This window comes from Salmo salar, chromosome 25 (genome assembly GCF_965601325.2).
Source record: "Salmo salar chromosome 25, fSalSal1, whole genome shotgun sequence".
Taxonomy (NCBI): Eukaryota; Metazoa; Chordata; class Actinopteri; order Salmoniformes; family Salmonidae; genus Salmo; species Salmo salar.
In genome coordinates, this window is record NC_138315.1 from 35,553,449 (window position 1) to 35,566,789 (window position 13,341).

General features: G+C 44.9%; 1 long non-coding RNA gene across 1 annotated transcript; it reads right to left on the reverse strand.

Moving 5' to 3' along the window:
- Window positions 1–9,468: 9,468 nt before the first annotated feature.
- On the reverse strand, window positions 9,469–13,125 carry LOC145864072 (uncharacterized). Its single transcript, XR_014382647.1, has 2 exons — window positions 12,863–13,125; window positions 9,469–10,335 (listed from the first exon to the last, which is right to left on the reverse strand). It is a non-coding gene; the product is annotated as an uncharacterized LOC145864072 (long non-coding RNA).
- Between the last annotated feature and the right edge of the window lie 216 nt (window positions 13,126–13,341).

The window sequence follows — 13,341 nt, forward strand, 5'->3', positions numbered from 1 at the left end:
TCGCCGCAAAGATGAATATGTGGGGTGTTTGCCTGGCTTCAATCTCCATGACTCTCTAAAATAAATCCACAAGGCAACATAAGATTTAGGCTATTATGTTAGTTTACATTATACCTAAAAACATGCCATTGTGCGCCTCTGCCCTGTTTGGTTTTGATCAAGGCCAGTTCTGTATTTTATAGTCATCTTACCTGGACATATTGGTTCCTGAGTTGCTTGACTTGTTCAGAGTTCCACTCAAAGGGAACAGTGTACAACTGCTTCATCCTGACTTGATGTTGTTTCCGGACTCTAGAAATAGTTGCCATGCTTACATTGTGAATATTTCCAAATGTAATGTTGTCTGCCAACACTGTCCCGAATATCTATGAGTTTTATGCCATTGTTTCTGATTACCATATCAAAGTTGCAGTTTCCTGCACAGCAGTGAAAATCTACCTCTCCCTTTTGGAAGGTGGGAGAAAGGGCTTCCTAAATATGATTAACAGCTGCCTCTAATTGGGAACCATACAACCCAGCCACATAGAAAATCAATGACTAGAACACCCCCTAGTCACGCTCTGACCTAAACAGGGCGTGACAGTACCCCCCCCCCCCCAAAGGTGCGGACTCCGACCGCAAAACCTGAAACCAAATGGGGAGGGTAGGGGGGGGGGGGGGGTGACTAGTGTCGGTGCCGACCACGGATCCGGCCATGAAGCTGGGTTGGACGCCGCGCCCGGACTGGGCACCGACACAGAGGAAGGCTCCGGCCATGGAGCTGGCTTGGACGCTGTGGCTGGACTGGGCACCGGCGCAGGGGAAGGCTCCGGCCATGGAGCTGGGTTGGACGCTGCGCCCGGACCGGGTACCGGCGCAGAGGAGAGCTCCGGCCATGGAGCTGGGTTGGACGCCGTGCCTGGACTGGGCACCAGCGCAGAGGAAGGCTCCGGCCATGGAGCTGGGTTGAACGCCGCGCCCGGACTGGGCACCGAGGAAGGATCCGGCCTTGGAGCTGGACTGGACACTGTGCCTGGACTGGGCACCAGCGCAGAGGAAGGTGCGTGGAGCCGGCACAGGTGGCACCGGACTGATGACACACACTTCAGGGAGAGTGCAGGGAGCTGGCACAGGATGTACCGGACTGGGGAGGCACACTGGAGGCCTGGTGCATGGAGCCGGCACAGGTGGCACCGGACTGGTGACATGCACTTCAGGGTGAGTGCGGGGAGCTGGCACAGGACGTACCGGACTGGGGAGGCGCACTGGTGGCCTGGTGTGTGGAGCCAGCACAGGTGGCACCGGACTGGTGACACGCACTTCAGGGTGAGTGAGGGGAGCTGGCACAGGATGTACCGGACTGGGGAGGCGCACTGGAGGCCTGGTGAGTGGATCCGGCACAGGTGGCACCAGAGTGGTGACACACACTTCCGGGCGAGTGCGGGGAGCTTGCACAGGACGTACCGGACTGGGGAGGTGCACTGGAGGCCTGGTACATGGAGCCAGCACAGGTGGCACCAGACTGGTGACACGCACTTCAGTGCGAGGGCGGGGAGCTGGCACAGGACGTACCGGACTGGGAAGGTGCACTGGAGGCCAGATGCGTGAAGCCGGCACAGACTTCACCAGACTGCTGACAGGCTCTTCAGGTCGAATGTAGAGCAGAACACGCTTGACCAACATCTCTCTCCTCTCTCTCTCTCTCCCAACTTCTCCATCGCCTCCCTGACGATCTCTGGCTCTTCAGGGTGAGTACGGGGAGCTGGCACAGATGGCACCGGACTGATGACCCGCTCTTCCACTCTCCGCTGCTTCGCCGACCACCCCTCGTGCCCCCCCCAAAAAAAATCTTGGTGTTTCTGTGGCCACGGTCCCCGGCGTTGTCGCTGTCCTTCCACCTTCCTTTGTGTCGCCTTCGAAGGAAGGGTCTCACATCCAGACATGATTTCCTCCTATGTCCAAAACTCCTTAACCTCCATAACACGCTGCTTGGTCCTGCGTTGGTGAGATATTCTGTCACAGTCGTGAGGAGAGATGGACCAAGGCGCAGCGTGATTGGAGTACCGCATCTTTATTTTAGTGAAACTTAAACAAACCAAGAAACAAACAACGACCGTGAAGTACCGTATTGCTACATGCACTCACTGAAAACAATATCCCACAAAGCAGGTGGGAGAAAGGGCTTCCTAAATATGATCCCCAATTAAAGGCAACGATTACCAGCTGCCTCTAATTGGGAACCATACAACCCAGCCACATAGAAAATCCATGACTAGAACACCCCCCTAGTCACGCTCTGACCTAAACACCATAGAGAACCAAGGGCTCTCTATGGTCAGGGTGTGACAAATCAGCTGTGGTTGGTCTAATTGTTTTGATAGTATTTCATCTTTTAGATTTGGAACAGTATGTTGGAACAGTATGTTAACATGTGCAAATTGGCCTGTAGGTACATAGAGTTTTGGTGGTGGTTGTGTCTGTGTGAGAAAAGAATTCATGAAATTTGAAAGATGTAATCCTTGAATGCATTTTGTGCCAAAGCAATGAAAAATGATCCACAGTTTAGCCCACATAGACTGCGGTTGTACTCACTGTGAGAAGAGTTTTGAAAAAGTGACCTAAGTATTGAGAAATGGGTCCTAGCTATTGTAAAAAACTGTAACCAGGTAGGCCAGTTGAGAACAAGTTCTCATTTACAACTGCGACCTGGCCAAGATAAAGCAAAGCGGTGCGACACAAACAACAATACAGAGTTCCACATGGAATAAACAAACGTACAGTCAATAACACAATAGAAAAAAATCTATATACAGTGTGTGCAAATGCGGTAAGATTAGGGAGGTAAGGCAATAAATAGGCTGTAGTGGCGAAATAATTACAATTTAGCAATTAAACACTGGAGTGATAGATGTGCAGAAGATGAATGTGCAAGTAGAGATACTGGGTACAAAGGAGCAAAAACAAAAATAACAATATGCGGATGAGGTAGTTGGATGGCCAATTTACAGATGGGTTATGTACAGGTGCAATGATCTGTGAGCTGTTCAGACAGCTGATGCTTAAAGTTAGGGAGGGAGATATGAGTCTCCAGCTTCAGTGATGTTTTCAATTTGTTCCAGTCATTGGCAGCAGAGAACCGGAAGGAAAGGTGGCAAAAGGAGGAGTTGGCTTTGGGGATGACCAGTGAAATATACCTGCTGGAGGGCGTGCTACGGGTGGGTGCTGCTATGGTGACCAGTGAGCTGAGATAAGATGGGGCTTTACCTAGCAAAGACTTATAGATGACCTGGAGCCAGTGGGTTTGGCGACGAAAATGAAGCAAGGACCAGCCAACGAGAGCATACAGGTCGCAGTGGTGGGTAGTATTTGGAGCTTTGGTGACAAAATGGATGGCACTGTGATAGACTGCATCCAATTTGCTGATTAGAGTGTTGGAGGCTATTTTGTAAATGACATCGCCGAAGTCAGGGATCGGTAGGATATTCAATTTTACGAGGGTATGTTTGGCAGCATGAGTGAAGGATGCTTTGTTGCGAAATAGGAAGCCAATTCTAGATTTAATTTTGGATTGGAGATGCTTAATGTGAGTCTGGAAGGAGAGTTTACGGTCTAACCAGACACCTAGGTATTTGGAATTGTCCACATATTCTAAGTCAGAACCGTCCAGAGTAGTGATGCTGGACGGGCAGACAGATGCGGGCAGCGATCGGTTGAAGAGCATGCATTTAGTTTTACTTGCATTTACAAGCAGTTGGAGGTCATGGAAGGAGTGTTGTATGGCATTGAAGTCTCGTCTGGAGGTTAGTTATTAAACAACACAATGTAACTCCAAGTCAATCACACTTCTGTGAAATCAAACTGTCCACTTAGGAAGCAACACTGATTGACAATACATTTCACATGCTGTTGTGCAAATGGAATAGACAACAGGTGGAAATTATAGGCAATTAGCAAGACACCCCCAATAAAGGAATGGTTCTGCAGGTGGTGACCACAGACCACTTCTCAGTTCCTATGCTTCCTGGCTGATGTTTTGGTCACTTTTGAATGCTGGCGGTGCTTTCAATCTAGTGGTAGCATGAGTCGGAGTCTAAAACCCACACAAGTGGCTCAGGTGGCTCAGGACGTTTGGCATTTGCCAGAGAACACCAAGATTGGCAAATTCTCCACTGGCGCCCTGTGCTCTTCACAGATGAAAGCAGGTTCACACTGAGCACATGTGACAGACGTGACAGAGTCTGGAGACGCCGTGGAGAACGTTCTGCTGCCTGCAACATCCTCCAGCATGACCCGTTTGGTGGTGGGTCAGTCATGGTGTGGGGTGGCATTTCTTTGGGGGGCCGCACAGCCCTCCATGTGCTCGCCAGAGGTAGCCTGACTGCCATTAGGTACCGAGATGAGATCCTCAGACCCCTTGTGAGACCATATGCTGGTGCGGTTGGCCCTGGGTTCCTCCTAATGCAAGACAATGCTAGACCTCATGTGGCTGGAGTGTGTCAGCAGTTCCTGCAAGAGGAAGGCATTGATGCTATGGACTGGCCCGCCCGTTCCCCAGACCTGAATCCAATTGAGCACATCTGGGACATCATGTCTCGCTCCATCCACCAACGCCGCGTTGCACCACAGACTGTCCAGGAGTTGGCGGATGCTTTAGTCCAGGTCTGGGAGGAGATCCCTCAGGAGACCATCCGCCACCTCATCAGGAGCATGCCCAGGCGTTGTAGGGAGGTCATACAGGCACGTGGAGGCCACACACTGCTGAGCCTCATTTTGACTTGTTTTAAGGACATTACATCAAAGTTGGATCAGCCTGTAGTGTGGTTTTCCACTGGGTTGATAAATTGGATTTCCATTGATTATTTTTGTGTGATTTTGTTGTCAGCACATTCAACTGTGTAAAGAAAAAAGTATTTAATAAGATTATTTAATTCATTCAGATCTAGGATGTGTTATTTAGTGTTCCCTTTATTTTTTTGAGCAGTGTATATTTTGTTGTAATGAATGCTGGTATTTAATGCTAATTAGTTACTAGTTCGCTTGATAACATTCCTTAGCCGCACACCCCGGCCATAGCCACAGTGAACGGCACCGTCTTGTAATATTTTTACAGACCTGCTAGTTACGTAAAGGTGACTTATTATCGAGGAGTACTGACGTCAAACATGTTTTTGTATTTTTAGGCAAAATAACAACTGAAGGTCTAAAACTTCAGGCAGGCTGTCTGGCTAGCTATAATGTCAATGCTACCTAGCCTTAAGCCGCGCTAGCTCGCAATTAGCATGAAAACATTTACAAAGCTCACAATGCTCATTTGACCTAGCACAACCTAGTAAAAACTTTGCTAATATAATAACATATAATAACATATCAGCTTTCCAACAGCACAGATATATTTTTGAATACCCTTTGAACTATGAATATTTCATCTAAGCCTATGATGGCACTGTTTGAACAGGAATCGTGGTCCCATCCATGGTCTCTATTTTCACAAAACTGTGTCCTTGCAGAATGGAAACCGTGCAGAGGAGCCTTGAGTGGGCTAGGGGGAAGCTGTTAAATGTTGGGTGTGGTTAATTATACTGTTTTTTTTTTGTGTGTTTTTTTCACTCTCTGTTCTCCTGCTGCCCATTCTATTCGTTCTTGGTCAACATTTCTATTTATGTCTTGGCTTTAAAATCCAATATTATAAAAACATTACTTGGCCACAATTTGTGACAGTTACTATAATTTAAAAGTGCTTTTGGAACGAGGGGGGTGGGCTGTGTCACAATACATTAAGCAGCTTAAACACAGTGTATTATTGTCACAGCTAGTTCCAGTTACCGGGCTCCTCGGACTTGGAGAGGAGCTAGAGGTGCGCCTTGTTATGCCATCACTCAAGAGCAACTGAGGTTTCTGATGTCATGTGCTTTCAGTGTGTCTCAGATGGCAGATATTCTACATGTGTCCCGATCGACAGTCAAATGTCATCTAAGGTCAGTTGTGCTTGGGAGTACTGCTATAAACCACAGACTTTAGATGCATGGTTTCCAGTTTCTTACCAATCAAACAACTTTAGAATGACTACAATCAAGACAGGACTTTAAAATGACTATGATGATATACATTACCTCATCCCTGTCCATTGTTACTATTTTTTCCAGACACTTCAATCTGTCACATGCACCATTATATTCTGACATGTCAGACTTGGCTCTGGATGAAAAGATTAAGGACTTGGAGGCTGGGAACGACAAACGTGGACCGGAGGCTGTTCAATCACAAATAAGGGCTCTGGGTGCAGAGACGCAGAGTGAGGGACAGCATGGTTCGTGTTAACCCGAGGGCGGCTGCCCTCAGAGCCATGTCGCAGAGGCTGCATAGAAGGTCATACCGTGTTGCTGGACCAAACTCGTTATGGCACCTTGATGGAAACCACAAACTGATAAGGTAGATGTATCTTTGTGATAGACACAAGTATCTATATCACTGGTGAGAAGTTGTACATTGTAACATCTCAACTTGTTCATCAACAACTAACAGTTCAGTAAGCATGTGGATAATTGTTTTATTGTGTTTCTGCTACCTCTGTGATTGATAGAATATCTGCATCATGAAATTAACAAACATGCTTATATTGAGGACATATGGAGGAAAAAACCGTTGGAGCGAAGTATTTGTGCCTAAGTGTGAACAACAGGAGAGTGTCCTCTTGACTCATCAAGAGTAGATATTGTAATCACACATCTTCCGCTGCAGGAAACTGTCTAGAACAAACCCTTGTTGTAGCCTTCAGACGGCTAACGGAAGTACTTATAGTTGTGATCCGCGGTAGACTGTTCAATAACATTGTTCCACATTTTGGATGTTAATTTAATATTTGGTCTGCTGCTTTGTTATATACTGCAGGAACCTGATGCAGCATTTAAGTGGTAAAGGAGGATGGTGATGTTTGTATATTTATTAATGTGTCTTCAGCTTTTGTATCAACCAGTGCCTTATTTTCTGATTTAGGTGGAGGATAGTCATACATGGTGGCATTGATGGGTTCAGCCGGCTCGTTGTTTCTCTGTGCTTCCAACAACAATCGCAGCAGTACTGTAATGGATTGCTTCATGAATGCTGTCTCCAGATATGGCGTTCCCTCCAGAGTTAGGACGGACCATGGAAGAGAAAACAACACTGTCTGCTTGTTGAATGTAATACATATTGAAAATATTATTTAAAAAATAGAGCTACATGCATCCTTAAAATGTCTTCTTGACCTACACATTGATTACATTCTATAGTGAGTGATGCATGCGGCTACATTTATTTTTTTCTGAAAATCATTTTCAGAACGCAATTACATTATGTTTGACAGCTTTATTGCTTTCTCCATGTTTTTGAAATGTAAAAGCCTTTAAATGACCTTTTACAGACGACTTCTACAAACGAGGCTACACTTGTGGCAGCACCTATTCCTGTGGCCCCCCATCTTCTGCACCACTTCCTGTGGCCTCCCCTCCACCATTCCCAGAGGCTTATCGTCCACCTTCACCACTCTTCTGTTGATGTTGGTGATGACAATGAGTAAGTCATCCCTGCAAATATATTAAATGTCTTGTTATTACAGATGAATTGTGGGAACTATCTGAGCTTTGTTATTCTGAATGTCTCTTTTAGTTTTGACCTCCAAACACTGCTGAAGTTAATGAGATGCCAACCGAATTAATGTGATGAGGGACAACGTTTATGATTGTGCAATGACAGGCTTTAAGAGAGCCCGCATTAATCCTGAGGCAAAAATAGACATGGTTTTTAGGGATGCTGACAGAAAAGGGGCAGCTGATGAGGGTGGTCCCTCAAGAGAATTTCTCCGGCTGCTAATGAGTGCCATCCATTCCTCTGCAATATTTGAGGGACCTGATTGGCAAAAATGCCTTTCTTGCAACTCTCAAGGTGAGTTACACTTTTACACCAACAAAGACACATTTGTTTATGGCAATATATATGACTTGAGTAAGATATTTGATTTTTGTATGTAATGTGTCCTTTATTTACTGTTTGTCTTCTGTGTGACAGCACTCTATGATGGTGTATACAAGCAGGTGTGCCGTATGATTGCTGTCTGGTACATGGGGGTGTAGAGCCACATTTTTTTCTGAGAGGCTATACAGGCAAGTGTGTGGCCTACAACCTCCTGTGCCAGAACTGAAAGACATTGTGGAATATGACTTCAGAGAGAAGTTGGAGAAGGTAAGTGACTTTATACTGTGATGGATGTTATGTTACTGTTAATTTGCACTAAGTTTGAAAAAAATGTGGGTCGTAGTTCATGAATACTTTTCCACATGGATTTGGTTTCCTTTTGCTGGCAGTCAATCTTTTATAAGTGTAATGATAATCAGTTTATTGTTTTGCTAATTTGTCCCAAAACACAGTTCAATAAACAATCTAAGATCCAGTTAGCACAAACTGTTGACGGGGCACAGGAAGCGGTCATGTTGGGGAGGGATGCCCTGGTGGAGTCAGCCACAAAGTTCTACTTAGAAAGCAGGATACGGGATGCTCTTGAGTAGTGAGTTTCCATATATCTAAGGAATCTGAAGTTTAGTTATATTCTTCAGGGTAAATTCATTGACTTTTTGACTTTATAGATTCAAAGAGGGTCTGGAGTGTCTAGGTCTCCTGCCTTACATGAATAGACACTCAAGCCTCTTCAGAGAGGTTTTCATCTATGCTGAGAAACCTCTTTTGGCCAGACATAGCTTCTCTCTTCAAAGCAGAGCGCTCCCCACCTGGTACCAATCAAAGACCAATAGAGAGAAGAGTCATATGTTTCTGGAGGGACTGGCTTCTGGAGGTGGAAGGTTAGATGCAAAACAATGATCATTGAAGTAACACGGCCCACATCAGTAAAACATCACCTAATCACTCTCACAACTGTGGGACAGCATATTCTTCCATGGGCCCCCTAATAATGTAATAGATGAATAAAATCCCAAACTACTTTCACTTAGAGTATTGTGTTCTCCAACAAGTGTTACTTACGGACTTTAACGTCCCCCCTTCCCTTTTTTCAGGGGGGAAAACATACCCTTTAACCATGGAGAAGGTTTTCATTTTCACTTTGGGGGCTTCAGCATTCCCTAGGCTGGGATTGCCAGTGGAGCCACAGCTACGCCTCTGCTACCGCACGGCAAGCAGTACCGGAGCGCCAAGTCTAGTCTGAACATCTAATCAAATGGCTACCCAGACTATTTGCTGCTACTATCTATGCATAGTCACTTTAATATCTCTACCTACATGTATATATTAACTTGACTAACAGGTGCCCCCGCACATTCTCTGTACCAGTATCCCCTGTATATAGCCTCGCTGTTATTTTACTGATGCTTTTTAATTATGTACTTTTTTTTTTTGTATTTTTAACTGCATTGTTGGTTAAGGGCTTGTAAGTAAGCATTTCACTGTTGTATTTGGCACATGTGACAAATACAGTTTGATTTGAAGAATTAATTTAAGGGGAATTATCCAAAACGTTTATTGCATGACTACCTAGTAAGTTCGGAATACTGCAGCCAATGTTAATTGATGTGTCCCAAAATAATTGATATTATGAAAGTTTCCAACAGGATTGTCTATCAGCAATAAAAGTTGTGTAGTGAAAGTTTTCAAAAACATTACAACCAACCAGAATCAATTGGACACAATAATAGATAATGCAGCTCTAATAAATGTATGATTTCTTAGTGGGTAAACTGAGCATTATGCAAAGTAGTTAAGTCATGTTAGTCAAGGGACTGTTACAATATGTGCAATGTTACAATAAATAAATCAAATTTATTTATATAGCCCTTCTTACATGAGCTGATATCTCAAAGTGCTGTACAGAAACCCAGCCTAAAACCCCAAACAGCAAGCAATGCAGGTGTAGAAGCACGGTGGCTCGGAAAAACTCCCTAGAAAGGCCAAAACCTAGGAAGAAACCTAGAGAGGAACCAGGCTATGAGGGGTGGCCAGTCCTCTTCTGGCTGTGCCGGGTGGAGATTTTAGCAGAACATGGCCAAGATGTTCAAATGTTCATAAATGACCAGCATGGTCAAATAATAATAATCCCAGTAGTTGTCGAGGGTGCAACAAGTCAGCACCTCAAGAGTAAATGTCAGTTCGCTTTTCATAGCCGATCATTGAGAGTATCTCTACCGCTCCTGCTGTCTCTAGAGAGTTGATAACAGCAGGTCTGGGACATGTAGCACGTCCGGTGAACAGGTCAGGGTTCCATAGCCGCAGGCAGAACAGTTGAAACTGGAGCAGCAGCACGGCCAGGTGGACTGGGGACAGCAAGGAGTCATCATGCCAGGTAGTCCTGAGGCATGGTCCTAGGGCTCAGGTCTTCCGAGAGAGAGAAAGAGAGAATTAGAGAGAGCATCCTTAAATTCACACAGGACACCGGACAAATACTCCAGATATAACAGACTGACACTAGCCCCCCGACACATAAATACTGGAGGCTGAGACAGGAGGGGTCAGGAGACACTTTGGCCCCATCCGATGATACACCCGGACAGGGCCAAACAGGCAGGATATAACCCCACCCACTTTGCCAAAGCACAGCTCCCACACCACTAGAGGGATATCTTCAACCACCAACTTACCATCCTGAGACAAGGCCGAGTATAGCTCACAAAGATCTCCGCCACAACACAACCCAAGGGGGGGCGCCAACCCAATAAATCTTACAGTAAATATGGACATTTCATTTACATGTGTAATGGCAATAAAATACACTGTAGTTGGTACATAGGTCGTGGAGCAGCCAGTTTGAGGGTAGTGGAGAAGCACAAGTGGGACTTTGAGTGAAGTAACTGAGGGCAGAAAAGGATATCAGGGTGCCCAGGAACTTGAAGCTGCTGATCATCTCCATGTCAATGCCGAGCAGCCCCCCCCCCTCCCAGCTCCTAGTCTCCTCCCTCTCTCCTCACCAGCCCAGCCCCCCCCCTCCCGTCCAGTCTCCTCCCTCTCTCCTCACCAGCCCAGCCCCCCCCCCTCCCGCTCCTAGTCTCCTCCCTCTCCTCACCAGTATCCTAGTCTCCTCCCTCTCTCCTCACCAGTATCCTAGTCTCCTCACCAGATGGGAAAATGGTCAAGTATCACCACCTACTTTGTTTGTTTACGCTGAGACTGTTTTCCTATCACCATTATGTCAGGTCCCACAGCTCCATGTACTCATGTGTACCATGGTAGTGCCGGGTCCATTCTGTGGACACACATTCTTATAATGTAAAAAATCGAATTTGTTATTACAGGATTTACACCCAGAGCCCTGAGTCTGCTAACCAGTTTGTGGGTCAGGATGTCGTTGAAAGCAGAGCTATAAAATAAAATGCACTCTGACGTATGTAAACATGTATAATTGACATTTGTTGGGACAATAGGCAAACTGGAGTTGTGCATTGTGCTACACTATCTGTTGTTCCAGTTTTTTAAAATCGATATCGACTGGGCTGCAGTGGAGATGGTAAGAAGTTTCGATATCATGGGGACCTAACGTCTAGCGTCCTTTCTGGTACACCCACAGACACTGCAGTCAAATGCCAACCAGCGGCTCTCCGTCCTACGGTTGCTGAAGACGTTTTGCCTGACGTCAAACATTAACAAGAGTGTCAGAAGTGTCTGGGAAAAAATGTAAACAGAATCATAAGAGCAGATTTCTTTACTGGCACAGTTTTAAAATGTCTAATTGTAGTCACTTTCAATTGATTCCTTGACTCCAAGAACCATAGATTGTTTGTAGTTCATAACATTAACACGACTGACAAATGTTGCTTGACTGTAAATTGGGATACATGTTTTATTAACATTGGATATTTTATTGGGCTTAATGTTGCGAATGCATGCCAACCAGGTGAGAATCACCAGAATTAATTGATACTTGATGAATCAGGTCTTCTCTGCTGCTTTATCAGCCTCCCCCCCCTTGCCCACTCCAAGCTCCTCTTCATGCTTCCCTTCTGCAAGACACAATTGTGTAAAAATAATGCGGAAGGAATGTGAACCCTATTCCTCTGAAGCAGTACTGGGTATATGCCTGATGTTATTTTTACCTAATAAGCTTCGACGGAATATAAATATTCAAAAAGTGAACGTGCACATTAAAGTATACTCTGTTCGAAAGCTGACGTTACATTAGACGTTAGAAAAGGTTTAACATGGTTGTCACTAGCCGAATTTGCTTCGTGAGCTTTTCTGTGTCTTCATGCTAGCGCGGCTAACGCTAGCATTTAAATGAAGGCCAGTCAGGCTGAAGAAGTTGCCTACCTTAAATTGTTGTTTTGCTTAAATACAAGGCTTTGGGCTAAAAACATAACTCAAAAACATGTCCTGCTTCAGTACTGCCGATAAGTCACATTTAAGTAGCTCGTCTTCCTTAAGTCAATAATAAAGCAAAATAAAGACAATAGTCCAAAAATTGAGAACTACCAGGATTGTGAGCATCTCCATTGTCAAATCTATGTATGCCTGGCCCTGCATTCAAGCAACAATCTTGCTAGTATGTAATTTACCTTGATAGTATTAACACAATCCAATGTGTTTCCGTGGCTGTTATAGTTTACATGTTTTTTCAGCAGGGCTTTTAATAAAACACAAGAAGATGCCGTTCTCTGCAGCTAGCAGATGACCGGGCAAAGTTTGAGGCTAACTATATGATATAATATGGCCAGGGTTCGAAGCTACCGACGTTAGCTAAATTAGCTAGCAAGTATCTGACTTAGTTTATGCTAAGCACTGCTGATCCTGGTGCTAGATGAATGTTAGCTGAATTTTATAGCCAGTGATGAGAAACAGATCCTTCCACTGTAAACTAGATGATAAACTTTACGATTCAGTAAAAAACAAATTTCAAAGACAAAACCGTTACCTTGTAAAGGTTCAAACTCTGCTTGCAGTGGAAAAGGAAGTTTCTTCAAACTGTGAAATCTGGTTGAAAAGAGGAGCTAGGGAAATTGGCTAGTAAAATGAGCATATTAAAGAACGTGTTAAGTTAGCATTTGTAGGTGTATATTTAGCAGCTGTAGGCGTTAACTTGACGTGTGCAGGACTGTTTGTTGAACCGCCTGCAAGCACATTTGCATGTGCTTATTTTACGCATGTAGGCGTTAATTTAGCGCCTGCACCTGTTTACTTTACACACGTAGAATTAAAAAGATTGCGTTTTGACCACGTGCTTTAAGACTCAAACGGCGTTCCATATATAAGTGTATGTTTTAGAATGTGCAGTATATTTTCAATTCCCTTCCACTCTGACAAACAGGTCATTAAAACATATTTTATGGATAGGCTACATTGCGTGGCCAGGGAAAAAAAGTGACAATGCATTGATGTTGAACCAGCCTTAGC